Raw genomic sequence first — 15939 nt, 5'->3', positions numbered from 1 at the left:
TGCCTTTAATTTCCTTTTGTTGTCTGATTGCTGAGGCTAGGACCTCTAGTACTATGTTGAATAGCAGTGGGAGAAGAGAAATCATAAAGATCAGAGCAGAAATCAATGAAATAGAAACCAAAAAAACAATAGAACAAATCAACGAAACTAGGAGCTGGTTCTTTAAAAGAATTAATAAAATTGATAAACCCCTGGCCCGACTTATCAAAAAGAAAAAAGAAAGGACCCAAATAAATAAAATCATGAATGAAAGAGGAGAGATCACAACTAACACCAAAGAAATACAAACTATTATAAGAACATACTATGAGCAACTCTACGCCAATAAATTTGACAATCTGGAAGAAATGGATGCATTCCTAGAAACATATAAACTACCACAACTGAACCAGGAAGAAATAGAAAGCCTGAACAGACCCATAACCAGTAAGGAGATTGAAACAGTCATTAAAAATCTCCAAACAAACAAAAGCCCAGGGCCAGACGGCTTCCCGGGGGAATTCTACCAAACATTTAAAGAAGAACTAATTCCTATTCTCCTGAAACTGTTCCAAAAAATAGAAATGGAAGGAAAACTTCCAAACTCATTTTATGAGGCCAGCATCACCTTTATCCCAAAACCAGACAAGGATCCCACCAAGAAAGAGAGCGATAGACCGATATCCTTGATGAACACAGATGCGAAAATACTCAACAAAATACTAGCCAATAGGATTCAACAGTACAAGAACCGTATTTTTATCTTCACCTATTTAATTAATGAAATCCTTGGACTGTTAAATGTCACCTCATGAAGGCAATTTTTTTCTAATTAATAACCTAAAATAGGGTCATAGAGCAAATGGAGTGGGCACCAATTATCTTTCTCAGCATTTACAAACTCTGGATTTTTATTTGTTCATTTTCAGTCTTGTAAGTTTTCTGCTTCCCTACAAAACATAAGGAGCATGATGGAAATACCAAGCACAGTGTCCATCATATAGGAAGTGTTTGATGATTATGTATGTCATTAAAATGTAAATAAGCAAGAATATACCTCAGTTAAAACATTGGGTGTTGTGTTTTAGAATTCTCCTGTTTAACGCCTCTTGAACCATTACTTTTTAATGGCTCATAAGCATATTACTTGCAAAAAATGGCAAGAGAATTCTCACAGTCTTAAAGTTCTACGTTTATTTTCTGAATCATGCTGGACTACTTGACATGGAACACAACACCCTCTCTGTAAAGCTAAGTCATCACGTTGATGAGTATCCTGCCCCAACAATCTGCCTGGTAAACCAATTCCCAATAGAGCTCAAGAGTCTCTTTAGTTTGCTCCTTCTGGTTTGCCATGCCTTCCCCTAAACTGAGTGGCATCTGAAATAATGCTTCACTGTCAACAATAAAAGAGACCTAGGAGTGGCCTTCCTTCATATGGGAAGTTGGCAAAAAAAAAAAAAAGTAAGTAAATAAATAAATATATATATATATATAATTCTCTCTCTCTTTCTCCCTCTGTGTGTGTGTGTATGTGTGTGTGTGTGTGTGTGTGTGTGTGTGTGTATAGTACTTTTATAAAGACGCCAATAGCTACAGAGACATGTAACACTGGGGCAAGTTGAGTGGAACAGAAATATTGACATATTATAAAAATGTGAAGTATCAAAAACTTATCTAACACAGATGTGTCAGATGTGTTCTGACAAATCCACATCTGATCTCAAGACTAAAATTTTGATTGCAAAAACACTACAAATAGGAGATCTTCCAGAACCTTCATTCACAGTTTTAAATATTTTCCATACTAACACACTCTTACCCCACAAGCAGGATACTTAAACTTTCCTGAATCATGAGGGGCCTGGGTGGCTGGCTTAGTGGGTTAAGCTTCTGCCTTCAGCTTAGGTCATGATCCTGGGGTCCTGGGATCGAACCCCACATCAGGCTCTCTGCTTGGCAGGGAGCCTGCTTCCTTGTTTCTCTCTGCCTGCCTCTCTGCCTACGTGTGATCTCTGTCTGTCAAATAAATAAAATTTTAAAAAAGAAAGAAAATCCTTTAAAAAAAATCTACAGAGCCATGAAATGTAAAGCTAGTCCAAGGTTAGGGAAGTTTGCCTTTTGCAAAAGGACACCAATTCTGAGTATTTAATCCATTTCTGTCTAAGTTGTCACAGAAAAAAGCCTGAAGTGAGCAATGAGAAGCATTCATTGGGAGGCTTTTGGGCTCCATCTATATATCTATACATTAAACTATATATCAAATACCCTACATTTAAAAGCAGATATAATTTATATATAATATATAATACATATTTAATATTTCACATATTCCTCTAATTGGCAATATATATTTGCATATTAATGTTGATACACCCTTATTCATTGTTTTTAGAGATTCAAATAACCTCTGACATAATATTTCATCAGTCATTCACTCCTCTGGGTAATATTACTACGAAATTTTCCATAGAAAATAATCCGAGAAATAAATGGAAAAGATGTGTTTATATGTGTATTTTGTGAGGGTGTGTGATTTTTTTTTCTCAGTGAAGCTCAATTTTATTTTTTTTTAATTTTTAAATTTTTTTAATAAAGATATAATGTATTATTAGCTCCTAGAGTACAGGTCTGTGAATCGCTAGGTTTACACACTTCACAGCACTCACCATAGAACATACCCTCCCCAATGTCCATAACCCCGCCACCTTTTCCTGACCGCTGCTCCCCACAGCAACCCTCAGTTTGTTTTGTGAGATTAAGAGTTTTTTATTGTTTGTCTCCCTCCAGATCCCATCTTGTTTCATTTATTCTTTTCCTACCCCCAAGCCCCTTACGTTACATCTCCAGCTCCTCATATCAGGAAGATCATATGATAGCTGTCTTTCTCTGATTGACTTATTTCACTAAGGATAATACCCTCTAGTTCCATCCACGTCATCACAAATGGCAAGATTTCATTTCTTTTGATGGCTGCATAATATTCCAGTGTGTGTGTGTGTGTGTGTGTGTGTGTGTACCACATCTTGTTTATCCATTCATCTGTTGATGGACATCTAGGTTCTTTCCATAGTTTGGCTATCGTAGACATTGCTGCTATGAACATTCGGGTGCACGTGCCCCTTCGGAACACTGCGTTTGTATCTTTAGGGTAAATACCTAGTAGTGCAATTGCTGGGTCATAGGATAGCTCTATTTTCAACATTTTGAGGAACCTCCATGCTATTTTCCAGAATGCACCAGCCTGCATTCCCACCAACAGTGAGAGGGTGTGTAATTTTTAACTAAAGAGCTACTCTCTCCAACAATAGAAGATACTCCCAAATTCTATTAACACTTAAGTTTCCCCTAATCTATTGCAAATTGGAGCATGAACCTATGCTTTGCAGTGAACCAGTTCAATATTCTACCTTACAAATTTCCAAGACAACCACCACAATCAATGAAAGGGATAGTTTTTCCCCAACAACGAAGCCAGCACCTTCTCCAGCCTGGCTTCAGATGGCAGATGAAGTCAGGGAGGACCTTCACAAACCTCCTCTATCCATGTAAGAAATTGCTCATTCTGAGGATGAATTGCAGGTAAGCTCAAGACACTGGTAGCTATAGGAAAACATGTTAGAAAGTGGAATAAGAGTCCATTCTACTAACATGTTTAAGCCATTTCTTTTTTTTTTTTTTTAAGATTTTTATTTATTTATTCGACAGACAGAGATCATGTAGGCAGAGAGGCAGGCAGAGAGAGAGAGGAGGAAGCAGGCTCCCCGCTGAGCAGAGAGCCTGAGGCGAGGCTCTATCCCAGGACCCTGGGATCATGACCTGAGCTGAAGGCAGAGGCTTTAACCCACTGAGCCACCCAGGTGCCCCAAGCCATTTCTACATAAAGGAAATTTAGGTTGTTGTATGATATGTGTTATAAACTTCCTTCCTTCATCCTGCTGCTCTGAGTCTGAGGGAGGCTCAAATAATGAAGTAGAAGGAAATCGCCCCAGAGAAGACTTCTCAGAGCTCGTTTTCCAACCTTGGATTATGTACGTACAGACTTGTGTATGGAAGGAAAAGAAACCATTAATTGTTTGAGCCATGGATATGTAGACTTGTATTACTTGGAGAAAAATCCAATTCCAAGTGAAACATCACCCTGCTCAATAAAATCCGAAGACTTACATGACAACCCATTATCTGGCCACTGGCTTAAATCACTCTGACCCTGTGGGCCTCCCATCTGTGGTTGCCCTGCAGCTCCCAGATAGACACTGCTGGCTCAGGCCCTTTGACATCTCCTTGGGTTAGATCACTTCTTCCCCTGGAAAATTACATGGTTCTTTATTGATGCTACTATTCAAATATTTTGTTAGAGTGGGCTTCCCTGAGTCACATCGAATAGTCATCCTCCCTCTCCTTTTCCCTCCCACCCTGTTTGCTCTCTTTTGTGCTTCCTCCAGGCACTTCTAATCTAAAACACTATATATTCATGTGTTTCTTTATTCCCTGTCTTACTGCACAAGGATGTAAGTTTCAGAAGTTTGGGATGACTTTTTAATCACAGCTTTATCTCCACTAGCTTGAATAATGCCTGACTTGCTATATTTGCATTCTTGAATGAATGAATTAATGTGGGTGTACATCAAACAGAGCATGAGAATACAAGGGAATTGGCCTTATCCCAAAACTGAAAGCCAAAGAATATTATAGGGTTCCTGTTTTCAAAAAGTTCAAGCCTTACATGGGGTTTACAAGCATCAAAACTGCTTCTTCCTGCTAACAACCAATCATTTCCCTCTAAACAATGCAGCCAACACAGGGGAAAAATGATGACTATCAAAGAGACCACAGAGTAAAAATGTCATCGCTAAGGAATAATCAGCTTCAGCTAGCAGTAGGCAAAAAAATTTAGGTCTTTAATCTATTTCAAGTGAATTTTTTTGAGTCATATAAGATAGGGGTCTAATTTCATTGTTTTGCATATGAATATAAACTTTTGCCACCACTATTAATTAAAGAGACATACAGAAAATAGTTGCTCACATGTCTATACACTAACAAAATATTTTTAAAAGGAACAATCTCAGTTACAATATTGTAAAAAGACCACACACAACAAAATACTTAGGAATAAATAGAACCTCAAAGTGAAAGATCTCTCCACTGAGAGGTATAAGATTTTGATGAAAGAAATTGAGGAGATAATTAAATGGAAAGATGTTCTGTGCTCATGGATTGGAAGAACTAATATTAGTAGAAATGTCCAGACTTGGCAAAACAGTCTACAGATTCAGTGTAATCTCTATCAATATTCCAATAGTATTTTCACAGAAATAGGTAAAACAATCCTAAAATTTGTTTGGAATCACAAAAGACTCCAAATAGCAAAAACAATCCCAAGAAAGAAGAACAAAGCTGGAAGGATCGTACTTCCTGATTTTACTCTTTTTTTTTTTTTTTTTTTTTATTCATTCCTTTGAGAGAGAGACAGAGAGAGAGCACAAGCAGGGTAAGAGACAGAGAAAGAGAAAGAAGCAGACTCCTCAGTGAGCCAGGAGTCCAACATGAGGCTTGATCCCAGGACCTGGAGATCATGACTTGGGCCAAAGGCAGATACCCAACCATCTGAGCCACCCTAGCACCTCATAATTCCTGATTTCAATCTGTATTACAAAGCTGTAGTAATTAAAACAGTGTAATACTGACCTAAAAACATGTAGATCAATAGAACAAAGTCTAGAAATAAGCTTGTGCATATATGGTAAATTAATTTACAGCCAAAAAAGCAAAGAATATACAAGAAGAAACATATTATCTCATCAATAAATGGTGGTGGAAAAATTGGATAGTCACATGTGAATATCTTGGATTTGACACCAAAAGCAAAGGCCACAAAAGAGAAATAAGCAGAAATATGACACCAAACTAAAAACTTCTGCACAATAAAGGAAACCATCAACAAAATGAAAAGACAACCTACTGAATGAGAGAAGACATTCACATGTGCTGCATCTGACCAGAGGTTTTCAAAACATACAAAGAATGCACACAACTCAATAGCAAAAAGACAATCTGATTAAAATATGGGCAGAAGGATTCAATAAACATTTTTCTAAAAAAAGCATACAAATGGCCAGCAGGTACATGAGAAGTTGTTGAACCTCACTAGTTCAATAGGGAAATTCCAAATCCAAATTGCAGTGACACATCACTTTATACCTGTTCTAATGGCTATTGGCAAAAAGACAAAAGTGTTGGCAAGGATGTAGAGGAAAGAAAACCCTTGGGCACTGCTGCTGGGAATACAAATAGGTATAGCCATTGAGGAAAACAGTTTAAAGTTTCCTCAAAACATTAAAAATTGAGCTATCGTATGATCCAGTGCTCCCACTTCTGGTTATACATCCAAAGGAAATGAAAACAAGATTATCTGTACCTCCCTGTTTAATGCAGCATTATTTACAATAGCCACGGTATGGAAGCAACCTAAGTGTTCAACAACAGATGTACAAATAAAGAGGTAGCATATATATAATGAAATATTCTTCCATGAATGAGGATGTTTTCCCATTTGTGACAATACGGATGGCCTTTGAGGGCATTATGCTAAGTGAAATAAGCCAGACAGATAAAGAGTAATACTGCATATTATTTGTATGTGAAATTAAAAAGAAAAAAAAAACAATGAAAACAAACAAGAAAAACAAAACAAAAAAACAAAGCCCAGCCTATATTAAGAGTAGTAAAGTGTTAGCCAGGGGGCTGGGAGGGTGGGGGAAATAGGGAAAGTTTGGTCAAAGGGTACAAGCTTTCAGCTGCAAGATAAGGTCTAAGGATCTAACATACTACATGGTGACTATAGTTGATGTGTAACTGAAATTTACTAGAAGAGTAGAACTTAGATGTTCTCACCAGTTAATTCATAACATCCCCAAACTGGAAATACCACATAGATCAAAATGAGTATATCATTGCATAAATAAAATCTACAGGACTAAAGATACAAACGTAGTGATCCAAAGGGGCACGTGCACCCGAATGTTTATAGCAGCAATGTCCACAATAGCCAAACTATGGAAAGAACCTAGATGTCCATCAACAGATGAATGGATCAAGAAGATGTGGTATATATACACAATGGAATACTATGCAGCCATCAAAAGAAATGAAATCTTGCCATTTGCGACAACATGGATGGAACTAGAGCATATCATGCTTAGCGAAATAAGTCAAGCAGAGAAAGACAACTATCATATGATCTCCCTGATATGAGAAAGTGGTGATGCAACATGGGGGCTTAAGTGGGTAGAAGAATCAATGAAACAAGATGGGATTGGGAGGGAGACAAACCATAAGTGACTCTTAATCTCACAAAACAAACTGAGGGTTGCTGGGGGGAGGGGGTTTGGGAGAAGGGGGTGGGATTATGGACATTGGGGAGTGTATGTGCTTTGGTGAGTCTGTGAAGTGTGTAAACCTGGTGATTCACAGACCTGTACCCCTGGGGATGAAAATATATGTTTATAAAAAATAAAAAATTAATAAAAAAAATCTACAGGACAATTATAAATAAAAAAAGGAATGAACCACAGCTATATGTAAAAAACATGGAAAAATCTCAAAGAAGTTGTTTTAAACAAAAGAAGCCAGAAACAAGTGTGCTTACATGAAATTCAGATAAAAGCAAAACTAATCTATATTAATAGTAGTTGGAATATTTGGAGTTACTGAATGTACCATTCACATAACTGAACACTTAACATTTATGCACATTGCTGTAGATAGGATATACTTTAATAAAAAAATATGTTTTCATTTATGGACAAAGAAGTTTGTGTTTACTAAAAAATTTCCTGTTAATGCTGTCATCAGGCTAATTTGTATGCCCTAAGACATTTCTATCCATGTTTCATAAACACTGTAAGTTTCTCCTCTTTTTATCTATTTGTATGTAGGAAATCTTATTAATTTTGGTCATTTTGCTACTTCATTATCCAGGTACCAGTTTTCTCTGGTACCTGCTTTCTAATTCTGTACAACCTAAAAGCACTTAGAGTTTTAAATAGTTTGAATAAATTTGCCTCAACCAAAGCATCACTTTAAAGTTCAAAAATCCATTTGAATGACCAAGCATTTTTGTTCCAACCCAAGAACATGATTTAAATTATAGCAGGAATAGTAATCAAATTCATAGTAAAGCTATGTGATGGAAAATGAATCCAATAATGTCTTGTCTTCGCTTTTTCCAGAAGAACCAGATTAAAATAATCCCGAATGCATTTATGACTCAGATACTTCCATACCCCAAGGAGCTAAGGAAACCAAGAAAGTTGGCACAGACTTTTCTTAATGAGAGTATCATGTGCTTTTTGCCCTTACTTAATTGAAGACAAATATGTAGAAACCAGAAATAGACTAATACTCTTCAAAGAGTTTATTAAAAAAATATAGTTTTGAAGCATACATTAAAATATAATCTGCATTTTGAGGCCAAATAGTTGCCTATAGGATTGGGCTACATAACAAATACTATAGATTGTATGGCTTTAAAAAACAAATCTATCATTTCACAGGTCTTAAAGACTAGAAGCTTGATACCCAGTATTTGTGGAGATTAAGAGATCTCTCTCCCTCTTGTTATAAAGCCACCAATCCTATCAGATTAGGATCCCAGCCTTAACTACCTCCTACAGGCCCTATCTCTAAACATAGTTCATTAAAATGGGGGGGGGGCGGGGGGAGGCTGGGGAGTGACAACGACTTTAACATATGAAGTTTAGGGAGACATAATTCAGTCCATAGCAATAGTCTAGTACTTAAAAGCCGAAGCTCTAGAATTAGTAATCAAATTCAAATGTCCAATCTACCACATCCTAACTCTGTGGCTTTAAACTCCCTAAAATATGCTTTTCTTCCTGGTCAATTAGATGATAGTACTAACCTCAAATTATTGTTATAAATGATTACATGGGCTATTTAGAACACCACATAGCAGATGGTTATTTTTTCAGTTGAGATAAGAGATACATATTATTTTTAACTATACAACATGATTTATGTCCGTATTGCAAAGTGACTACTGCAACTTTAGTTAACATCCATCTTTATACTTCTTTTTTCTTGAGATAAGAACTTTAAGATCTACTTTTTTAGCAACTTCCAAATATGCAATAAAATATTTTTAACTATCATTAGTTAAGTATGGTGTGCATTATATCCCCGGGAGTTATTTATCTCGTCACTGGAAGTATGTACCTTTTGACCACCTTCACCCATTTCACCTTCCTCCAACCCCTACACTCTGCCACTGGCAGTGACCCATCTGTTCTGAGGTTTTTATTTTGTTTTTTTCTTCTCAGATTCCATACGAGATTATATAGTATTTGTATTTCTCTGACTTATTTCATTTAGCATATTGCCCTCAAGGTCCGTTTATGTTTTACAAATGGCAGAATTTCCTTCTTTTAATGGCTGAATAATATTCTATTGTGTGTGTATGCACACATACACATACCACACTTTTACTCTATCCATTTATCCATCAGTGGACACTTCAGTTATTTCCATGTATTGCCTATTATAAATAAGGCTGCAGTGAACATGGTTGACGAAGGTATCTTTGAGATAGATGGTAATGGTAATTTTATTTTTTGTCCATATTAAAATTTTTAATTGAAATGTAGTGGCCAGGCCATGTTACATTAGTTTCAGACATACAACATAGTAATTCAATAAGTTTATACATTATGCCATGCTTACCAAAAATGTAGCTAAAATAGATGGTAATTTTAAAATGAATATTAGCTATTATTATTATTAGTCCTATCACAAGAGTGATAGAAGTGATTTCTTTCCCATATAGGATCATCTTCTTAAAAAGAGATTTGATTAGTCAATGTATTGTTGAGTAGAATTTGATTTTATGTATTACCTTGGGGAAGTACAGGGAACCTAACATAGTCATGCTTTTCAATTTCATGTCAGACCATCAGTGCCAGCAGCACCTGAAATTTGTTATAAATGCAAATGCTTGAGCTCCACCTAGACCAAATGAAGCCGCTCTTTAGGGGTGAGGCCTAGTAATCAGGGTTTTAACGTGACTTCTAAGTTATTTTTCTACACACTCATGTTTTGGAATCACTATAAAAATGTAAGGCAGACCTGTGAAGGTGGTAACTTTCATAGAGGCAAACTTTGGTGAATCTGTGGCATGGAACATGGAAGCTGTCTGCTACTTAGTAATTCAATTTGTTATGTAAATCCAATGAAATGGAATATTTTTTTTACAGTAAATACAGAAATACCTAAAATTGACATTTAACTTTATGCCAGTGATGAATAATAGGAGAAACATAGACGTCTATAAGCAAATAAAATAACATCAGTTTATTTAGCATAAGGGTTTTGTTTAAGTCAAATCTAATTCAGAAACAACAATGTAAATTCTGGTATCTGCCCTGAAATCTCTAGGTTTTATTTATTTATTTTTTTAAAGAGGAAATGTCATATGAAGAGCTATACTGCTCTAAGATTTATATAAGCTATTCATATTCTAGGCTAAGCCCTCAGTTACGAACAAACTCATTTGATGACACAATTGTGAAAAGTACTTACTTGAAAACTAGAAACCACTTTTGCATAATCTTACTTTATTTCTGCATTTGGCTGTGCAAATGGGCCTCACTTTCTTTTAAAATGGCATTATGTCATTTCATTTGGAGAGTTAACATTGACTGACTGGAAGTATTAAATAAGAAAGACCTGGCCAGAGCCCAAGCTAGCACCCACACCATCTTTAAAGCATTAAAAAATGACTAAAAAGAAGATAAGGCCATTAGTCCTTTTCACAGATGAGGAGGAGAAATAGATCAAAGACTTCAGTGGCCCGAGATATGCTACAGTAGAACATGGAGGTCAAAAATTCGTCCATTGTACATGTAAGCTCTACAGAGTTATTAATCAGAAAGCCCTCATCATGGCCAGCATATCAAGAGGCCTCATTGGTGTCTTCAAGTGATATGCTGGAGAAAACTCTACACCATTAACTCAACTTCAGGATTTATTTCCTTATTCACTGCTCATATCTAATGTAGGGCCATGGTAGCCAAAGAACTATGCCCCACAAATTAGGGGTGTAGAAGAGCTGAGTGAGTGGACAAAGGGAGGGAAGAAGAGTTGAAGGAGAAAAAGAGTGAAGGTGAGTGGAAATCATTAACACCAACCATCCTTCATATTCTAGAATTCATGACGATGATTTATTCTGTGTACCCATGGTAGATCTTCTTGCTATGAACTAATTTAAATTCTAGTTTATGCAGTTGCTACTCATTCCAATAAGGCTGTGCAAAGAGAAGCCAAATATAATGCTATGCAGACAGCAAATATTTTTTTTTAAAAAACTTGGTTGTTAATTTGATAAAAATGTCAAGACAAACACTCTTTACCATCAAATTATTTCCCTCCCCAGTGTCTAAGGGACATCTAATTGTATTCCTATAGTGTTGCAAAAAATTGCCCACTTGCTGGACTTACAGTCTTAGTACAATTCATTTGGTGACTTCTTAATAGTGACCACTGATTTGTTTAAAGTAATGAGGTACTCCACAAGTGTTTTGTCTTGTATAGCACATGGAACAGGTTAGTGGCTTATCAAAAGGGTATTAATCAGGGGCGCCTGGGTAGCTCAGTGGGTTAAGCCGCTGCCTTCAGCTCAGGTCATGATCTCGGGGTCCTGGGATCGAGTCCCACATCGGGCTCTCTGCTCAGTGGGGAGCCTGCTTCCTCCTCTCTCTGTCTGCCTCTCTGCCTACTTGTGATCTCTCTCTGTCAAATAAATAAATAAAATCTTTTTTTAAAAAAAGGGTATTAATCAGTAACTAGAGCACAGCTTTAAACACATCTGCCTTACATTAAAACATTTGTACCTGTATCTTGAAGTTATTTTGTCGTATTAGTGGGCTTTTCCAAGCCATCCTAGTGCTCAAGTCCAGTTCTGGAAACATTAGATTCTTTTTCAAACAGTTTCACTAAACATAATTATCATATATAAATAAAAATGGCCTGTTTTAATTAACAGGTTAGCACAAAAACAGATATCAGCTACAAGAAAGCTATTTATAGTTAAAGCAAAATTGCTCACAGCCTATGAGTTTACAATAGATCATTAAATTTTAATTAACTAAGGCTTTTAGTAACATACCACAGGACTTAAAAATAGGTCTTTCAATTTTTAGACATGAAGGAATCTTAAATGTCAAGAACAATCCCTTGTGAAACTCAAGTTCCTTTTGAAAATTTTACTATTTAAAAACACTACACGTTCATTGTAATTAACTCTTTCATTCCCAAAGAAACCACTTTGCTTAATATTGCAAATTCTACCTTAAATATTTCTATTTTTAATATTTATATTTCTACTTTATTATCAAGTGTAATTTAAGCAAAAATTTTATCTATTTCACGTTGCTGCTCATGCTGCTTGTGAGTCTTTGGTCAACTTTTTAATAAAAAAATTTAAAAAAAAAGTCAAAAAATAAAAAAATAAAAAAATAAAAATAAATAAAAAATAAAAACATGATAGCAAAGCGGTTGTCCATGCAGCTCTAGATCCAGACTGCCTGGGATGGATTCATGGTTTCCCACTGAATTAGCTACAGTGAAGAAAAAATCATTCCTTTAGTTTCCTTATCTGTAAATGGGATTATTAATTTCTATTGGTATGTAACAAGTTACCACGAACCTGGTCATGCCGAGCAGGCTCCATTCTCCTCTGGTCATCAGCGCAGCTTTATTCAAGTTGTTGGCTGACTTCAGTCTCTTAATGGTATGAGACTGAAACTCTCGGTTCTTAAGACTGCCTCTCTCCAAAGGCAGTACACAGATGGCTGCTTGCTTAAAGGCAAGCCAGAGCGTCTCTCCTACTTCCAGTCTCTTCCCTCAGGCACAGGACACAATCTCTTTTAAAGGACTTACCTGAGATAGGCCTACCAAGCATATTCTCCCTTTTAACTGAATCTCAACTAATTAGGGAATTTTCCTTTTGAGATTTTATTTGACAGAGAGACACACAGTGAGAGAGGGAACACAAACAGGGGTAGCAAGAAAGGGAGAAACAGGGTTCCCACTGAGCAGGGGAGCCCCTTGTGGGGCTGGATCCCAGGAGATCATGACCTGAGCCAAGGCAGACACTTAACGACTGAGCCACCCATGTCCCTAATTAGGGATCTTAATTTTACCTGAAAATCCCTTCACCTTTGCCATATTCTTCATTAGAAGCAAGTCATGCATTCCACTTGTACTCAGTGAGAGGGGCTTATGCGTAAATGTGGACACCACAGAAAGGGAATTACAGGGAACATCTTATAATTCTGCCCACTGCATTGGAATAATAAGAATGCATACCTCTTTGGGTTACATTTTTAAAAAAATGTATCTGTATAAAGTGCTTCATATAATGCATGATAATAATATTTATTACCTGTTTTTTTGCCTGAGAGTCACTTTTCCTGAAGCTTCAAGTGACTAAAATGGTGGTATTTCTGGCAAAGAATATAAGCTGATTTGAAAGTGGTAGGTTGAATATTTTTTCTGCTGGATATTGAGATACCAAGTAAGACTTGAGGAGTAAATAGATTATTATAAAGTTTATTGTATAGTCTCCACAACCACATTCTCCTCATGGCTTTGATGGAAGATCCAGAAATTCTTTCAAAGGAAATAACTTCCACTCACATGAACAGTCAACAGTACCTCATTAACCAAAGAAAGTATATTTTCAAAAGTATTTCTGATGATAATTAGCCTCCACCTTCCACAAAAATATCTTTTAATCATCCACAGAAGTGATTTATTTAAGTGAATACAGTGAGCAAGCTATGGTAGCATTACTTTTTTCACTTTTAAAAAAAGAGAAATTATCTTCCTTCACTTGAAGCCACAGACTTAGATGAGGTGGCAGGAGAGGGAGAGTGGAGAGTGAGATCCTGTTGCTACATGAATTTAGGGTAAATAAATTGTTATTTTCCTGAATGTGCTTGAAAAGAAAAGCCTCATTTATCTTCTTTCACATTACCTATTTCCTGTTCAATCCCTAGTGAACTTAGAGGGAACCAGGGGTACACCGAAACACAGTCCCTATTACTTTGTAATAACAGTCGCCACAAGAACTTCACAGCTTTTTCTCATTAGTTCTCAGAAAACCCCAGTGGGAAAAGGCAATTCTTAAAAACAAATTGCAGAGAGTGTAATGATTTTAAAATGCAATTATATAGAAAATACATATTTCTTTGTTTTGGTAAGTCATTGACATTTTAACTTAATTTATACAGTGCTTTATGAGAACTTTAAGAATATTCTCAAATATGTAACACCAGAACAACTCCTGTACTTCTTCTGGTATCTAAGTAACTTGTGACCCCCACATACCCCCCTTTCATATTACCCACAAAGCTTCCTTTCCTAAGATTACTTAAGGAATTAGATATTTGCATATGCTGTCAAAGCAAATGATTAGTTTCATATTCTGGTCAAAAGTGATATGAATAAGTTCAGTTTCTAAGTTTCAAACAGGCGATGTTGATTAAAGGAACAAAGAGAAATGGATTGTAGTTTTCTCTGTTTTCACTGTATTTTGTGGTTTTATTTTTTTTAAAGATTTTAATTATTTATTTGAGAGAGAGAACATGAGCAAGGAGAAGGTCAGAGGGAGAAGCAGACTCCCCATGGAGCTGGGAGCCCGATGTGGGACTTGATCCCGGGACTCCAGGATGATGACCTGAGCCGAAGGCAGTCGTCTAACCAACTGAGCCACCCAGGCGCCCCATATTTTGTGGTTTTAAATCTTACCTCAGCTTCTTTAATCACTCAAGTTTTTTCATTACATAATATCTGCTAATAGTTTTAATTGTATTTTTATTGTATTATTGTGTACATATACAACTATATAATTGTATATGACTGCATAATTTTAATAATCATTTTCTTGATTGTTTCTGGATGTAGGCAAATACTATAAAATAAAGTATTAGTTTATACAAGCATGCATACACTTATATATACAAAACTACACAATAATAGGTTTATATTTGTAGGATATATGTATGCATGTATGTAACCACCCATGTGGTATATTTTCAGATCTTTTGAGACCACCCTATCTCATTACAACTCTCCATCTGTTCTTTTACATATAAGAATATATAATCAGAGTCTCAGCTTTTTAGCTTAAAATGTTTCCACCAAAAACCAGGTCCCAGGTGAGAATTCTAATTTGATGTTTGTTTGATGGGCAGTTATACACAAATCCTGTAATGTTTCCCTGGAGTACTTAAGTTACACACACAAACACACACACAGTCTGAAAGCTGACCCCTATATTACGTGGGGCCAATCATCCACTAAATCATGGGATCATGGCAAAATTTCTACAAAATTTAAAGTCAATAGAACTGGATTATAAAATCCAATAAGTAGAAGAACCTATGATATGATACCAATCTATTAATTTAAAATATTTTGAACGATCCTGTTTCTCTCTTTTTTGAATTCGTCCTTAGATAAACCAGAAGAAAAGGCAGCCATTTTCTCATCTCATAGCTACATGTTTAAGGCAATGAATAGACTCTTCCTTTTTATATTTCCATTGGTCTTCTCTTTGCATACCACTTAGAAAAATGCTTGAAAACAAATCAAAACATCAACAAAACCAGGAGACTGAACTTGCCAGGGAATAGATGGGAATAGGCACATCACTTCATGGGAGACACAGTTCCCATAGAGCAGGGTAGATGTAGCAGGGAGAGGAAAATTTCTAACTGTAGCTCTGACAGTTCAAGTTATTCATGTACTTCTTTCTTTTACTCTAGGGTATCATGGTTCCAGAAAATGAGAATAAATGAAGGCCTCATTTTAGTCCAATACAGAGGCCCTAGAAGATAGTCTTTTGAACACAGGGAATTGGCTGGGTCAACACTTTCC

Source organism: Mustela lutreola, chromosome 6 (genome assembly GCF_030435805.1).
Source record: "Mustela lutreola isolate mMusLut2 chromosome 6, mMusLut2.pri, whole genome shotgun sequence".
NCBI lineage: Eukaryota > Metazoa > Chordata > Mammalia > Carnivora > Mustelidae > Mustela > Mustela lutreola.
Note: the sequence above shows the minus strand (reverse complement) of the source record.